Source organism: Ictidomys tridecemlineatus, chromosome 10, assembly GCF_052094955.1.
Source record: "Ictidomys tridecemlineatus isolate mIctTri1 chromosome 10, mIctTri1.hap1, whole genome shotgun sequence".
In the NCBI taxonomy this organism is placed as follows: Eukaryota; Metazoa; Chordata; class Mammalia; order Rodentia; family Sciuridae; genus Ictidomys; species Ictidomys tridecemlineatus.
The window spans coordinates 106,267,787-106,282,272 of NC_135486.1; positions in this window are offsets into that span (position 1 = coordinate 106,267,787).

Sequence of the window (14,486 nt, forward strand, 5' to 3'; positions counted from 1 at the left end):
CCAAAATATGATTTGGAGGTATCAGAACAGAGCAACCTAGTATGTCAATTGGGGGGAAAAAGGCTTTTGCATGGTATATGAATGCCAAATCCTAGTTAAAAATGGATAGGTTTTTGAATTTCAAAGTCCATTTTGAAAAGCTAAATATTTTCAATAAATCTTACAACAGATTGTCTAATCAAATACCTTTTTAATTTATGAGGGGAGGATACCAATCTAATGATCATAGAAAAACAGTAGACACCCTTTGTTATAAGGAGGAGTGGAGCCCCAGTGACCTGTGAAATGTGACCTGCTAAAGTGACACTGCCACCTCTGCCATCCTCTTGCTGCTTCTCTCTTGCCCCTTTTCCCCAGCCACCTTCTTTTTCTGGTTCCTTTTATCCTGATTTTTCTACTTTCTCTCTTCAAACATTTCCTTCTGTCTCACACTCTTTTTCTTTCTCCTAACTGGTTACATATGGAATACAGTATTTTGAAATTTTGGGTTATATCTACTAAATATTTATGGTCCTTGTTCATTATTAATTTTTTTCCAGATTATGAAACACATGCTAGTTGTAGAAATTTCATTAGTACAAAAAGTCAAGTACATCTGGGCGCGGTGGCGCACACCAGTAATCCCAGTGGCTTGAGAGGCTGAGACAGGAGGATCGCAGGTTCAAGGCCAGCCTCAGCAACTGCCAGGCGCTAAGCAATTCAGTAAGATCCTGTCTCTAAATAAAATACAAAATAGGGCTGGGTATGTAGCTCAGTGGTCGAGTGTTCCTGAGTTCAATCCCTAGTAGTAAAAAAAGAAAGAAAGAAAAAGTATACCTTCTTCATTTACTGAGAGGCAGTCACACATGCTGAGCCCATTTCTTCTGTGTATGTGGAAATAGCTTAAAATTAGAAAAATTTTATGTATTTTCTGGTAGCTTGCTTTTATTTTTTCCATTTAAAACTATCTCACGGGCATTCTTTTCTTACCCAAGAGAAAGCTACCCCATTCATTTTACCCATTTTATCAGCATTTCATCCCAAGGATGTACCAAATTTAACTACTCCTTGATTAGTGGGTATTTGGTTGTTTCCAACTTTCCATAACTTCAATGCTGCAGTGTGGGTTGTTTTTATTATTTTTATTTTTTTGGTATCTGGGATTGAACTTGGGGGCACTCAAACACTACACCCCCAGCCCTATTTTGTATTTTTATTTAGAGACAGGATCTTACTGAGTTGCTTAGTGCCTCACTTTTGCTGAGGCTGGCTTTGAACCTGCGATCCTCCTGTCTCAGCCTCTTGAACTTGAGGTCGTCCTGCCTGAGCCTCAGGAGCCTCTGGGATTACAGGTGTGTGTCACCTTGCCTGGCAGGGGTTATTTGCATATATCTTTGTGAACTTATGTAAACTGTAAATTTATATGTTTATATGAGCTCAAACCTTAGAAGTGATACTGCTGGGCCAAAGAACATGCATAAATGAAGTTTTTGGAATTAGCTAAATTTCTACCAAAAAGGGTTCAGTCCAGCCTAGGAGGGCACTGCAAATGCACTAGTGGCTCCTGGCCTCCCTGACTGTGGGCACCAACAATGATTTTAATTTTTGATTTGTTCTCCATTTTATAGAGAGATGAGTACCTTTAATTATTCCTTTTTAACAAATAAGTTATTGTTAAGACTCACGGTCTTTGCTGTTGTATTTCTGTGGATGCCGACATAAAATATCCCCACCCAGTCTAGAGTCGTTTATCTCCGATCATGGTTCTTGCTATTTCTGTTTTGGTGTTCTGTGCTTCCTGCTGCAGCATCTCCCTCAGTTCCCAAGGGGACTCTGAATCAGATGATGGGCCAATAGGAAGTCCCATTTCCTTCTGTTCACCTCTTGTTAATTCAGCAAAATCCCTGAACCCCTACCTAAGGAAAGTACCACGGTGGAGTTCCACAGTATGGCCATTCAGGGAGCATGGTTAATGCCCTCAAGCCCAAGTCCATGAAAACATTCTCATTCTCTAGAAATTTCAAAACTTCTGATTAGCAACCCAGCGAGAAACCCACTTTACATCATTGTGAATTAATGAATGTGTAGACATGTGCACACATGGACACTCTTAATAAACCAGTGATTTTTTGGTGGAATTTTTATTCCACCTCAACTTATTTCATCTTTACTATAAAGTGCTCATCTCAACTCATAAATCAGGACATGCATTGTGAAGACCATAGGTTGAATTTCTTTTCTTAACTGCAGCCCATCAACCTCCTTTCTGAGTGGCAGCTCTGGTAAGAGAGGCTGGCTCCCTGCATCAAAAGCTGTGGTCCAGAAGCTCTACTATCTGTCTGCATCTAAGGATGTCCTGGCTGGGAAAGGGGTGGCCGGGACAGCATGCCTCCCCCTAGGCCCAGAGGCTCCTCCTTCCTCCAGAGGCTCAGTATCAGGGTGGCTGCTAGGAATTCAGGGCTCACTCTTCCCTATTCTCCTTCTCCCCATTAGGTTCCCTTCAGAGGGAGAAATACCAGGAGAGGCAATAATACCTGCTCAGTGCCTGTGTCCCAGGCACTGTCTTGAAACTTTATGTTCATTAATACCATTTAATCCTCACAAGAAATCTATTACTTACATTCCCACTTTTCAGATGAGGAAACTGAGGCATAGAAAGGCTCTATCACCTGCCCAAGGCTTGCATGGTGTGACTCTAGCATGCCTATGGGCACTTACGAAGGTACTTTAGGGGTGGCCGTGCAAAGGCCAGGCATGGTATCGGAGCACACACAGGAGCCTGTGCAGCTGGGCTGCTTGCTGCAGGTGTGTGGCTCTAGCTCTGGACAGTGGTAGAAGAAGGGGGTTAGAATCTGTGTCTTGCCCATTGTATCAGTTAGTTCTGTTGTGTTATAAAAAAAACGCTCTCCCAACACATACCACGTGGTGTTTAACACAACCATTTTGTTATGCCTCTGGTTATTCAGGGGCTCAGGAATTCAGATGACCACAGCATGGATGGCTTTTCTCTGCTCCTTGACTTCTGGAACCTCGGCTGGTAAGGGACTTGACAGTTGGAATCACTGCCTGGAACTTGCGGCAGGAATTTAGGACTGCCCACTGGCATATTCACAGGTAGCTTCCCTGTGTGGTGTGGTTTCTTCACAGCATGGTGGCCTTGGAGTGGGTGGATTTCTTATATGGCAGTCCTGAGATCAGGGAAGTTCCCACAAACAAAGCAGAGGCTTCATGGTCCTTTTTGACTTCATCTTGGAGTCATAGACTGATACTCCCACCATGTTCTACTGCTTGAAGCTGATTTAAGGGAAGGGACACAGACTCTCCAGTGGTCATTGGCAGGAATGCCCAAGAATTTCATGGTTGTTATTATTCTCTTTTTTGGGGATTGGGGGCTTGGGATTGAACTCAGGGACACTTGACCACTGAGCCATATCCCCAGCCCTATTTTGTATTTTATTTAGAGACAGAGTCTCTCTAAGATGCTTAGTGCCTTGCTCTTGCTGAGGCTGGTTTTGAACATGAGATCCTCCTGCCTCAGCCTCCAAAGCCACTGGGATTACAGGTGTGTGCTGCAGTGCCAGTGCCTGGCCCATGGTTATTATTTTTAACTGCCATATCTGTCATTCCTCAAATGGGTGTTAGTTGCCCAAAATAAACTGATCTTCATTTGGGTTTTTAGGGGGCCCTCAGCAGAATGGCTGGCTCCTCCTTTGTCAGGAAGGGGCAACCCCAAACCACCACATATTTGGAGGAAGCCTGCTGTACAGAAGTGAACCACCGAAGCACACAGAAGAGTGATAGGAGAGGAAGTAGAGATAATTCAGGAAACAGAAGAGAACCCTAGAAACTAAGAAATTAATCTTCCAGGATTTATTAAGACATTGTAAAAATAGGGACTGAGTGTTGGGAAAAATGGAAACAAGAGAACAAGAAACAAAAACTTAGAAATTAAATGAAAAGAAAGACAATGGAAAAGACAAAGTTTAGAAGGTAATGTTTGTCTCTTAGACTACAGAGCAAACAAAGGAAAGAGGCAGAGATAATGACACAGGATTAATATAAGAGTTTCCACACTCATCTAATAGGAATTCCGGGAAGAAAAAAAAAATGCACATGTAGGTTGGGGAATGAATACAGGAAAACTCAGGCTTGATGGACAAAGTTCTGAACAACGAAAGTGCCATGAAGTGTTAGTGAGTTGGGGGAAGATCAGTTCCTAGACACATTCTCTTGAAAATCCAGAACAATTGGAGAGAAGATTCTTCAAGCTTCTAGAGAGGACACAATCAGTCAACTGCAGAGGAACAGGGTAAGACTGGCCTTATATTCACCATTAGCACAACATGGAACAAAATGTCCAACCTTCTTAGGGAAATTAATCTTCTTTCTGAGATTTAGTATAAAAATTTTCAGACATAAGCAAAATTGGAAGGAACATAGCCAGGTGCAGTGGCACATGCCTGTAATCCCAGCATCATGGAGGAGGAGGAGGGGGAGGGGGAGGAGGGAGGAGGGAGGAGGAGAGGGAGGAGGAGATGGAGGAGGAGATGATAGAGGAGGAGATGCTGGAGGAGGTGCTGGAGGAGATGGAGGAGGAGATGGAGGAGATGATAGAGGAGGAGATGCTGGAGGAGGTGCTGGAGGAGATGCTGGAGGTGGTGATGGAGGAGATGCTGGAGGAGGTGATGGAGGAGATGCTGGAGGAGGTGATGGAGGAAATGCTGGAGGAGGAGGAGATGGAGATGATAAAGGAGCAGAGCTATAGTGAAAGGTGAGTCAAAAGGGAAAAAGGGACCTTGACTGGGAACAGCTAAAGTCAGAATATCTCAGGGCCATGAAGTGTGCTTCACCACCAGTTGTGCTGGGGGATGGGGGAACCAGGATCCTGCTCCTACTCTGGGACACAGTGTGATTATTGGTGCCACCTTCCACATCTGACAGTCAAAGAAGCCCCATGAGGCTCCACACAGTCTTTGTTTTGTAATTTCTTTTTTCAAGCTTTGACGTTTTAGATTCGCCCATCTTACAAAAAAATTTCATGTTTATTTTAATTGACACCCAGTAATTTTCACATATTTATGGGATACAGTGTGGTATTTCAATACATGTATATCATGTGCAAATCAGATCAGGGTGATTGGCTTATCTAACCTCAGATATATATATATATATATATATATATATATATATATATATATAATTTTCTTTTGTGGAAACATTAAAAAGTCTCTCTATTAGCTATTTTGATATATTCAATTAGTCATTGTCAATCATGATGTCTTGTTAGGCTGTAGAACCCTAGAAGTTATTCTCCTAGCCAAGTGCAGTTCTTAATCATCCCCTCTCTATCCCTCCTTCTCTCACCTTTGCTTATCTTTAAACATCCTGAACACACTGAAGTTCTTATCATATTACTCCATCAACTTAATTTCAATCTGAAGCAAGTTCATGCTTTCAATGGTAAATGTGCTGACTGTTTTTCTTGGCATTAGGGTGTCTTCAGTTTTTTTTTGTTTGTTTGGGGGCAGTACTAGGGATTGAACTCAGGGGCACTCAACCACTGAGTCACATCCCCAGCCCTATTTTGTATTTTATTTAGAGACAGAGTCTCACTGAGTTGCTTTTGCTGAGGATGGCTTTGAACTTGTGATCCTCCTGCCTCAGCCTCCCATGTTGCAGGGATTACAGGCAAGCATCCAGGTAGATGTCTTTGGTTTTTAAAAAGTTCACTGTAAGAACACAATGAAGGGGCTGGGGTTGCGGATCAGCGGTGGAGGGCTCGCCTAGCACATGTGAGGCTCTGGGTTCAATCCTCAGCACCACATAAAAGTAAATAAAACCAAAGTATTTTGTCCAATTATAGCTATTTTTTTAAATGAACACAGTGAACAACACATCTTTTAAGAGATATTCTCAGAGTCATGTTTTCAAAAAGTCTGTGTAAATTATTTATAATTTTCCTTAAATGAGTTAGTAAGAAATGGTGTCATGGGGAGCTGCTTCAGAAAACACTCTAAGTCTGAATTCAAGTAAAAGAGAGCTTTGTTTACCTGGCCAGGGACTCTCACCCACCCATACAGACTGAAGCTCTGTGGGAGAACAGCAACTTCCTGGCCTGTATCCTGGGAACTTAAAGATGAAAACCACAACTCAGGGGCTTTCCTTAGTGTCATGCAAGTAAGCCAATCCCAGAAATTACAATAGTAAGCAGGACCTGTGAGCCCTAAGCAGGACTGGAATTTTCCAGTTAGCAAGCAAGCAAGTACAGAAGCTAGAATAAAGCAATCAGCTTTGCAATTCAGTTGACCACATTCCTGAGTTCAAGCAGGTGCTAGACAACCGTATCCTGGGTTTGAGTAGGGGTCAGTGGGGGCGAGAATCTGTCAAAGTCATGTAGACCCACAAGTGTAATCAAACCCAGGATGTAGCTCACCATGACTACCGCTGCATCCTGAGTAGGGTACAATTTGTGGGGTACAAAGTACATAAAACAATTTTTATAAGAAAACAGCTTTCATTTCAGTTCCTCAGAAACAGCTCTTGTAACAGATTTTTATAGAAGGCAGCAAAACGGAGTCTTAGGCCTGTCTATGACAGTTCTTACTTCAAAATGTCTTATCTCATTTATCAAAATCATATCTGTAATCTATATTTTTTACTAATCTATAACCTATAACTTACATTCTTACCAATTTTATTGATTATCTTACACAACAATAGCTGTAAAGGACCATTAAAAACAAAAAACAAAAAACACCCAATCGCTCAGTTCACAGTTTGGTAGAGTCCAGTTCCCTCTGAGAACACAGCGCACAAGGCATTCTCAGAATCATGGTTCCAAAGTTTTCTTCATTGTTTGGGAATTTACTTTGCAGGCTCATTTTGAGTAGGAGTTTGCATATTTTATTGTTGTTGTTGTTTGTTTGCTAGTTTGGGGTTTCTTTCTCTCTTCCCTTGCCCATTTTGTCACTTCTGTGGATAACATGCTCTATGATGCTGTTCCAAGAAGAAGTTGGCATACTGCAGACCGAGGCTAGGAGGCAGCATGCGGGAAGCTGGCCGGGAAGCGGGCTCTCAGTTGCCTTGGTCTGGGATATCTTGCACAATTGGCATAAAGGCTAGAGAGGCAGGCTGAGCTCCCAGGAAACCAGTCTCTAGCTGCAGGTGAGCAGTTCTATTTCTAGATAGGGTTCTTCTCTCCCCAGGAACCCTTAATGAGCCCTTTTCCTCTCCAGAATGGAGCTGCAGCCACTGCAATTCAGTTCTACACCCAGAGCCCACAAGGCCTTCAGTTCTAACCACTCACGTTGTTACTGCTCAGTTTTGATCTGCTGAAACGTTTGCCTTACTTTTGGAGCCTGTAATTGTCTATTCAAAAATTTTCACCTTTTGCTGCTGTGTGATTGAAGTAAAAGAATATGATACCCTAAATGCAAACTTGCCACACTTTCTTGCCCAAGTTTATAATTTTTATTATTTTTCTTTTGCTTTTCCCAGGTGTCCAGGCTGTATCTATTTTCCCCTTCTTTTTCTCTAACACAAAAATCTCCATATTTCTGGTGAGACTGTTTATATTTCCCAATCTTCCTTCTAGGTAGAAGTGAACAATTTTATGTAAGGAAAAAAAAAATTCACAATGTGGTGTTTCATTTCAAGGTATGCATTTTTTCCCCCCTTGACTCTTCTTTTTCTTATGCCTGGAATGCAGATGAGATGGATAGAGGTAACAGCCATTTTTGGAAAATGAGGGAACTTCAAGGATGGAAAGCTACATGCTGGTGAAAATTGTTGAATAGAAAAATGGCAGGAGCTGAATCCTATGACTCCGGAAAGTCTTGTAAAAGCCATAGTCTGATAATCTGTAGACGTCTCATCCTTAATTTGTTAAGCCAGTGGGAGCAAGCACATCCCACCTCCAAAAAGGCCAGGAGACCATAACTTAGGGCTGGGCAGTTAGTTCTGAACTTGGGCAAATCATGAGGTTTGAACACACTTTCTAGTAAGGGCTGTGGTCATCTTTTGTAGAACACTCAAAACATGACCCTGCTACTGAGGCACACAGAGGCAATCATGGCATAGCGACCAGGGTAGGGTTTGTTTCTCTAGGTAGTAATTCTCCTGAATGCAAATAGGAAAACCTAATTTGGGCTGATGTATGAAGAAAAGGAAGTCGGCAGAAGGATATGCACAATTGGCATAAAGGCTAGAGAGACGGGCTTAGAAACTGGGAAAGATCCAAAGTGGGCAAGGCAGTGGGGACAGCCCTGAGGTCCTGCCCCACAAGCTATCCATTTGGGACAACTAAATGTCCCTGCTCAGCTGATGCTCAATAACACTTCTGCTGCTGGCTTCTGCTCCTGCTGTCTGGTGTCATTTCTCCACTGATCCTTTGCACTTTCGTTATTCCCTGGATATTCAAGGTCCCAGCCAGAGGCATCTGTGTCGGACACAGACAGGGGGTCTCAGGAGAGGAAGGATGGTGAGGAGTCGGCGAAAGGGGGTGGAGAAACAACACAGACACCAAAGTGAAGGTGTTGATCCCAATCTTTACTTGTGAAGTTAGTCATATATACTTTTCATTTTGGCAGGCTCACAGTACTTTGTGGTTACAAAACAGGAATCATTATTCAAAGAAACAAAGTATTACGTAGCTACAATTAGAATCGAAGAATGTATCTTGGCTTATGCATAAGCAAGCATTTTTCCCTTCAGTTTGAGTTTTGCTTTGAGCTGTTTCTGCTTAGTTAACTTTTAATAATAGTTAGAAATGTCCCAAACTATTGGCCTATACCTTGACTATTCTTTCTTGACTTACTGACTGGAGCCGGTGCCATGGATACTGTAAGTGATTAACTTGTTATTAATTTTAATCAAACAAGAGTAAGAGCACAAACCATTGTGCACAGGAACAAGAACAAGTTGCCCAGTACTAATCTGTCTTTGTAACATTAATTCTTCTTCTCTAGATTTTAATTTAATTTCTCAAAAACTTCCTTGACAGGAATACAGGGAGTTTTTCATTAAACATTAACAATTTACGCTCCACAGCTGAATCATTGCATTTAGAGCGAACAGATTTATTCTTTAAAAGTAGTTGCATTAATTGGGAAAGTCATGTTTTTTCCTTCATACTTAATGGTCATATGAGAAGTCGCAACTATACTTATTGAAGGAATACAAAAACAAACCAGCCCATTCCCAGAAACATACTGCCCTCCTCCACAGGATGGATGCCTTGCGCCATCCACCTCAGTAGGGCCTTGCCTGAGTCAGGGGAGGGGCGCAGCACATCTGATTGGCTGAGCTTGGGTCATGGGCACATTTCCCAGCTACCAGGAGGTGGGGTGTCCCTGGCTGTGACATCTATAGTGGAATGTGGACACTGGCTTCCATTAACACCCACAAATAAAGGACCCTAACAATCAAAAACCATGAGTAACATCTGCTCTACCCTGCCACCACTGACAGACCTGCAGAGCCTTTGGCATCTGTCCCTGACCACAGGAGCTGTGGCGTTTTTGCACCCACTGCCAGGCTGGATCAGGCAGAGAACATGCAGAGATGGGACAGGTCTCTGCAGATGCCTTTCCAGGCCTTTCTCCTTCTCCACCCTCTACATTTTTCTCATGCAAGTCCTGAGGATGTCCCTTTCCGGATTTTTGTTCTCTGGTATCCTGGGCTTTGCTCACCACCTCATCTTGGCATCTCTTCCTGGTTTCTCCATCACAAACCTGAGCAGCAATAGTTTGGAACTTGAATGGCCCCCAAAGCTCCACGTGTTAAAGATTAGACCTCTGGGATGGTGCTATTGGGAAGTGTTGGAATCTTGAGGAGGTGGGGCCTCCTGGGAGGTCCTTAAGTCACTGGAGTGTGTCCCAAAGGGGACCGTGGGACCCTAGTCCTTTCCTTTCCCTTTTGTTTCCTGGTCATGAGATGCATAGCTTGCTCCCTGACCTTGCTCTCCAGAACTCCCACCAGGAGCTTGAAAGCAATGGGGTCTGCCTGATTATGGACTGAAGCCTCCAAAACTGTCAATCAAAATAACCCTTTTCTCTTATACATTAAGTGTCTCAGGTATTTTGCTGTAGTGGCAGGAGGTTAACGGACACATGACCCTTTACAACCCCAATGCACATTGGCTTGGCTTTAGTGTCCTTTCAGAGAATTCCCTTCCAGGTGATCAGCCCATCTCAGGGGGCCAGCTATTTCCTTGCTCGTTATACCCGTTATTGCAAGTCAGATGAAAATCATCACTGGGACCAACCAGGCCCTCCTGATCCACTCTGCCCAGATGCCAATTATCACACCCTGTCTCCTTCAAGAGTTCTTTTCAGGTGGCGATAACAATATTTTGGCAGGCGACCAAAATGTGGACCTGGTGTATTTCACGTGTCACATCCATTCACGGAACTGGTGGTGGAATGCTGGGCAGTCTGCAAGAAATCGAGTGTCTCCATGATCAAGCCAGCAAGTGCAGTGGTGTCCCAAACTGTGCACAAGCATATCTAACTGGCAGAGCCTCACCAGAATCAGAACCCTAGCCACGGGGAATCTGGGAGACATGGGACTTAGCTTCCCAGTCTTAGCATCCCAGGAGAGCATGCTGGAAGGAAGTGAGGGTGGGTTTTGTGTTTAACCCCCAAACCTCAGTCCCTGCCATCAACAGGTAACCTCACAGGAGGCAGGCTTGTTGACCCCAGGATTTCTGTGATGTGGCCGCCTAGTCCCCAGCGTTGAGTTATGTCAGCGAGGAATAGACCACAGGTGAACCTATCTGTCAGTGACCGGCAAACACTGTAGTTTCTATTCACATAAGGTCTTAACTGGACAGTTCTGGGTCTGCTGTATGAATCATCTCAGGAGGCGCCGATCACCCCAAAGATATTTGGGTGACTTAGGGCACGTTTTCTGGGACTATCAGACACTTAGGATTCTTTCAGGAGAATGGCATCACAATATACCTCCCTTCTTCTTCTAGACATTATCAACTACTTCATCAGAGACTGTTTCGAGTGTCCTGGGCCCTTGCAGTAGAAGCACACAGATTCTTTTATTTTTAAAATCAAAGCAACATTTACATAATATTTACATTACATTTGAAAGTGCGAAGTTCTGTCATCTGGTATACTCGCAATATTGTACAACCACCATCTCCATCTAGAATCACATTATCATCACCCCTAAAAGAAATCCTGTGTCCGTTAAGTGGTCACTCCTCATCTGTTCTCCACTCAGAACTTGGCAGCCACAGATCTGCCTTTTCTTTGTGTGCATTTGCCTATTCTGAGCATTATCATTTATACAAAATCATACAATATGTGACATTGGTGCCAGTATGGTCACTTAGCATAATGTTTTCAAAGTTCATCCACACTGAAGTGTATGTTGGCATTTCCTTTTTATGATTGAATAATATTTCACTGCGTGCACACAGCCCAATCTATTTGTCCATTTATCTGTTGATGGAGGTTTGGCTGTTCCCTTAGGACTATTTGAATAATGCAACTTTGCCGCATTCACTTACTTGTTTGAGTAGCTGTTTCAAGTCTGTAGCGTAGATGTCTGGGAGTGGAACTGCTGAATGATGTAGTAATTCTGTTTACCTTATCAATCAAATAATTGTCAACCTAAATTAAAAAAAAAACAAGCAGAGAAACTGGAATGTTTTTCATCTTAAATGTTCCCTAAAGTCTCAAGTTTTAAAGGCTTGGTCCCCAACATGGCCATACTGGGAGGTGGTGGAAGTTTTTTAAGAGTGGGACCCAGTGGGAGGTCTTCAGGTCATTGAGGGTGTGCCCTGGAAGGGGATAGCGAGACCCCAGCCCCTCCCTCTTCCTCATTTAGTGTTGCCATCGTGAAATGAGTGGTTTTCCCCTGCCTCAAGCTTCCTCCATCCTGCGTCTCCACAGGTCCAAAGCAATGGGTCAATCAGTCATGGATTGGATAGTTTAAAACTGTGAGCCATAAGAAAATCATTCTCTTTATAAGTTGGTCATTTCAAGCATTTGTTATATCACAATAGAATGTTGACTAACAGAGAGAGGTTCTCCAAGGGACATTGAGATTTATTTGGAAATAGCAGAGCATCGCCATGGGAATATACATGCTGTAGTGAACTGTTTGTACTTGAAAGATTGAGGCAAGGGGAAAATTTTAGAGATAAAAATGAGGAGGATTGCATCAGATATTTTGAAACAATTGACTTTGGCTTTAATAATTAGTAATGAGTGGTGTTGGCCTGAGGTTGGACAGTTGCTGGGCAGACGTCCTTGTAGAAGTACTTTCTGTAAAAGGTTGGCGTGGTCTCTAGGCGAGTTTGTGGTTCTTGCAGGGTCTCACTGAGTTGCCCAGGCTGGCCTGGTACCATTATTAAGTATCAGGAAGCCATGCACAAGAACTCTTCCTGCACATCCTCCTGGATTTCTTTAATCTGTTGTTATTATTGTTCAGGTTGACACAAGTGACTCCATTTTGATTCTGACAACTTTCACCAACTGTATTCCAATGTAGCTACACCTTCTCACCTTCCCACCAGCACTGTATGAAGCTTCCAATTTCTTCACATCTTTGTCAATACTTATTTTTAAAATGATAGCCATCCACCATCCTTGTAGGTGTGCCCAGATTATTATTATTATTATTATTGGTACTGGGAATTGAACTCAGGGACACTTAACCACAGAGTCACATCCCCCAACCCTTTTTATATTTTATTTTGAGCTAGCATCTTGTTAAGTTGCTTAGGGCCTTGCTAAATTGCTGAGGCTGGCTTTGAACTCAAGATCCTCCTGCCTCAGCCTCCTAAGACACTGGGATTACAGATGTGTGCCACTATGACTGCTGAGATTCTTAATAAGCAAGGTAACCTAAGCATTAGACTTCCTGTCCACAAACCAGAATGGATGCGGACATTCTGACGAGGTCACAGCTTACTCAACAGTATTCTCTGGGTTTCCCCATAGAACAAACTTGTTGGGAGTTTCCCTGAGGATTCCCTGGGCTTTTCTGATAATGGATCCATGAGTGTAACAGGGCAGCGGGCAAATTGCCAATGGACGGATAACAAGTTGTTTTGAAAATTTTCCAATTGGTTCACCCGTCTTCCAGGCTCCTGAGCAGCTGGTGCCCCCCATGAATCTCATACATGACGGATATGAGTGCATCACAGGTGGTGACCTGACCTTTACTATGATTGGTCCCAGGGGGTTTCTGCTTTAAGATAACTGACTTTCATTTCCTATATAAGCTAACAGCAGCTTACAATACAGCCCTCATTTTGTCACTGCCACCTGTGTGTGTGTGTGTGTGTGTTTTGATCTCCGACGACGAACGTTGAGTTTTCAAAACTCATCTCCCCAAGATCTGAAATATTGTCTGAGATCCACCTCTGCCTCATTTCCAGTGTCACATGGAAGAAAATGGTGCACATTTTGGATACAATATCTGGTGAACTAATAGGTTTGCAACTAAGGGAAGTAAAGATTTGGTTTTTCCCTCCTCAGTCCTGATGGAGCAGGACTTTGTTCTCAGGAAGGGCAGGAGCCCACAATTAGATCAGAGGTGCAGATTTTCCTGGATCTCCCTCTGTCACGCTCTTGTGGCTTGAATTAGTTCTTCAACAGAGGGAGCCATTGATTTAGGGATTGCAAACCTGGAACTTGACTTCTTGGGGGAGCCAAACGGGACTTTGTCCTCATAATATTGCTTCTTAAGTTCAAACCTCATTGAACTATGACTAAGAACAAGTGCTCACAGACTCAAGCAGTTCCGTGGGAATCTATAAGACAACCTGCCAGGGCCAAGAGAACATTGGCAGGGATGGGATTCCCTTATTTTGAGATTGTGAGGACCAAAGAGGAGAAATGCCTGCAGCTTCTAAGACCCACTTTGGCTTCACATGCAGAGAATAACTAGGAAGACTCTGGTTTGTGAGAGCGGCATAAGGAAGGGGAGGGGCTTAAGACAACAGGAACTTATTATCCCACAGTTCTGGAAGCTGAAAGTCCAAAATGTACCTATCATCAGGCCTGTGCTCCCTCTCCACCCAGGAAGCCTCTTCCTAGCTTCTGGTGTTTGCTAGAAATCCTTCGCTTTCCTTGATTTATAGATGTATCACTGCAATCTCTGCTTCTGTTGTCAACTGGCTGTCTTCTCCCTGTCTCTGACTTCACATGACATTCTCCTCTCTGTGTCCCCCTCCTCTTCTTATCTGGATTCTAGGCATATTGAACTAGAGGCACACCTTACTGCAGGACCATCTCAGCTAATTACATCTGCAATGATCCTATTTCCAAATGAGGTGGTCATGTTCTGGGATGGTGGGTTTGGAAGTTTGATGTATCTTTTCTGGGGACACAATCAACCTATAACAGGACAATAATACAATGGGAAAAAAGCAAATAGATGAAGAGATTGATAGAAATGAACACAGCCCTGATGCTGTTATTTGGTTTTCTGGATTGGAAGCAGGCAAGATCCACCCAGACTTTTTTTTTTTTTAAAATTGT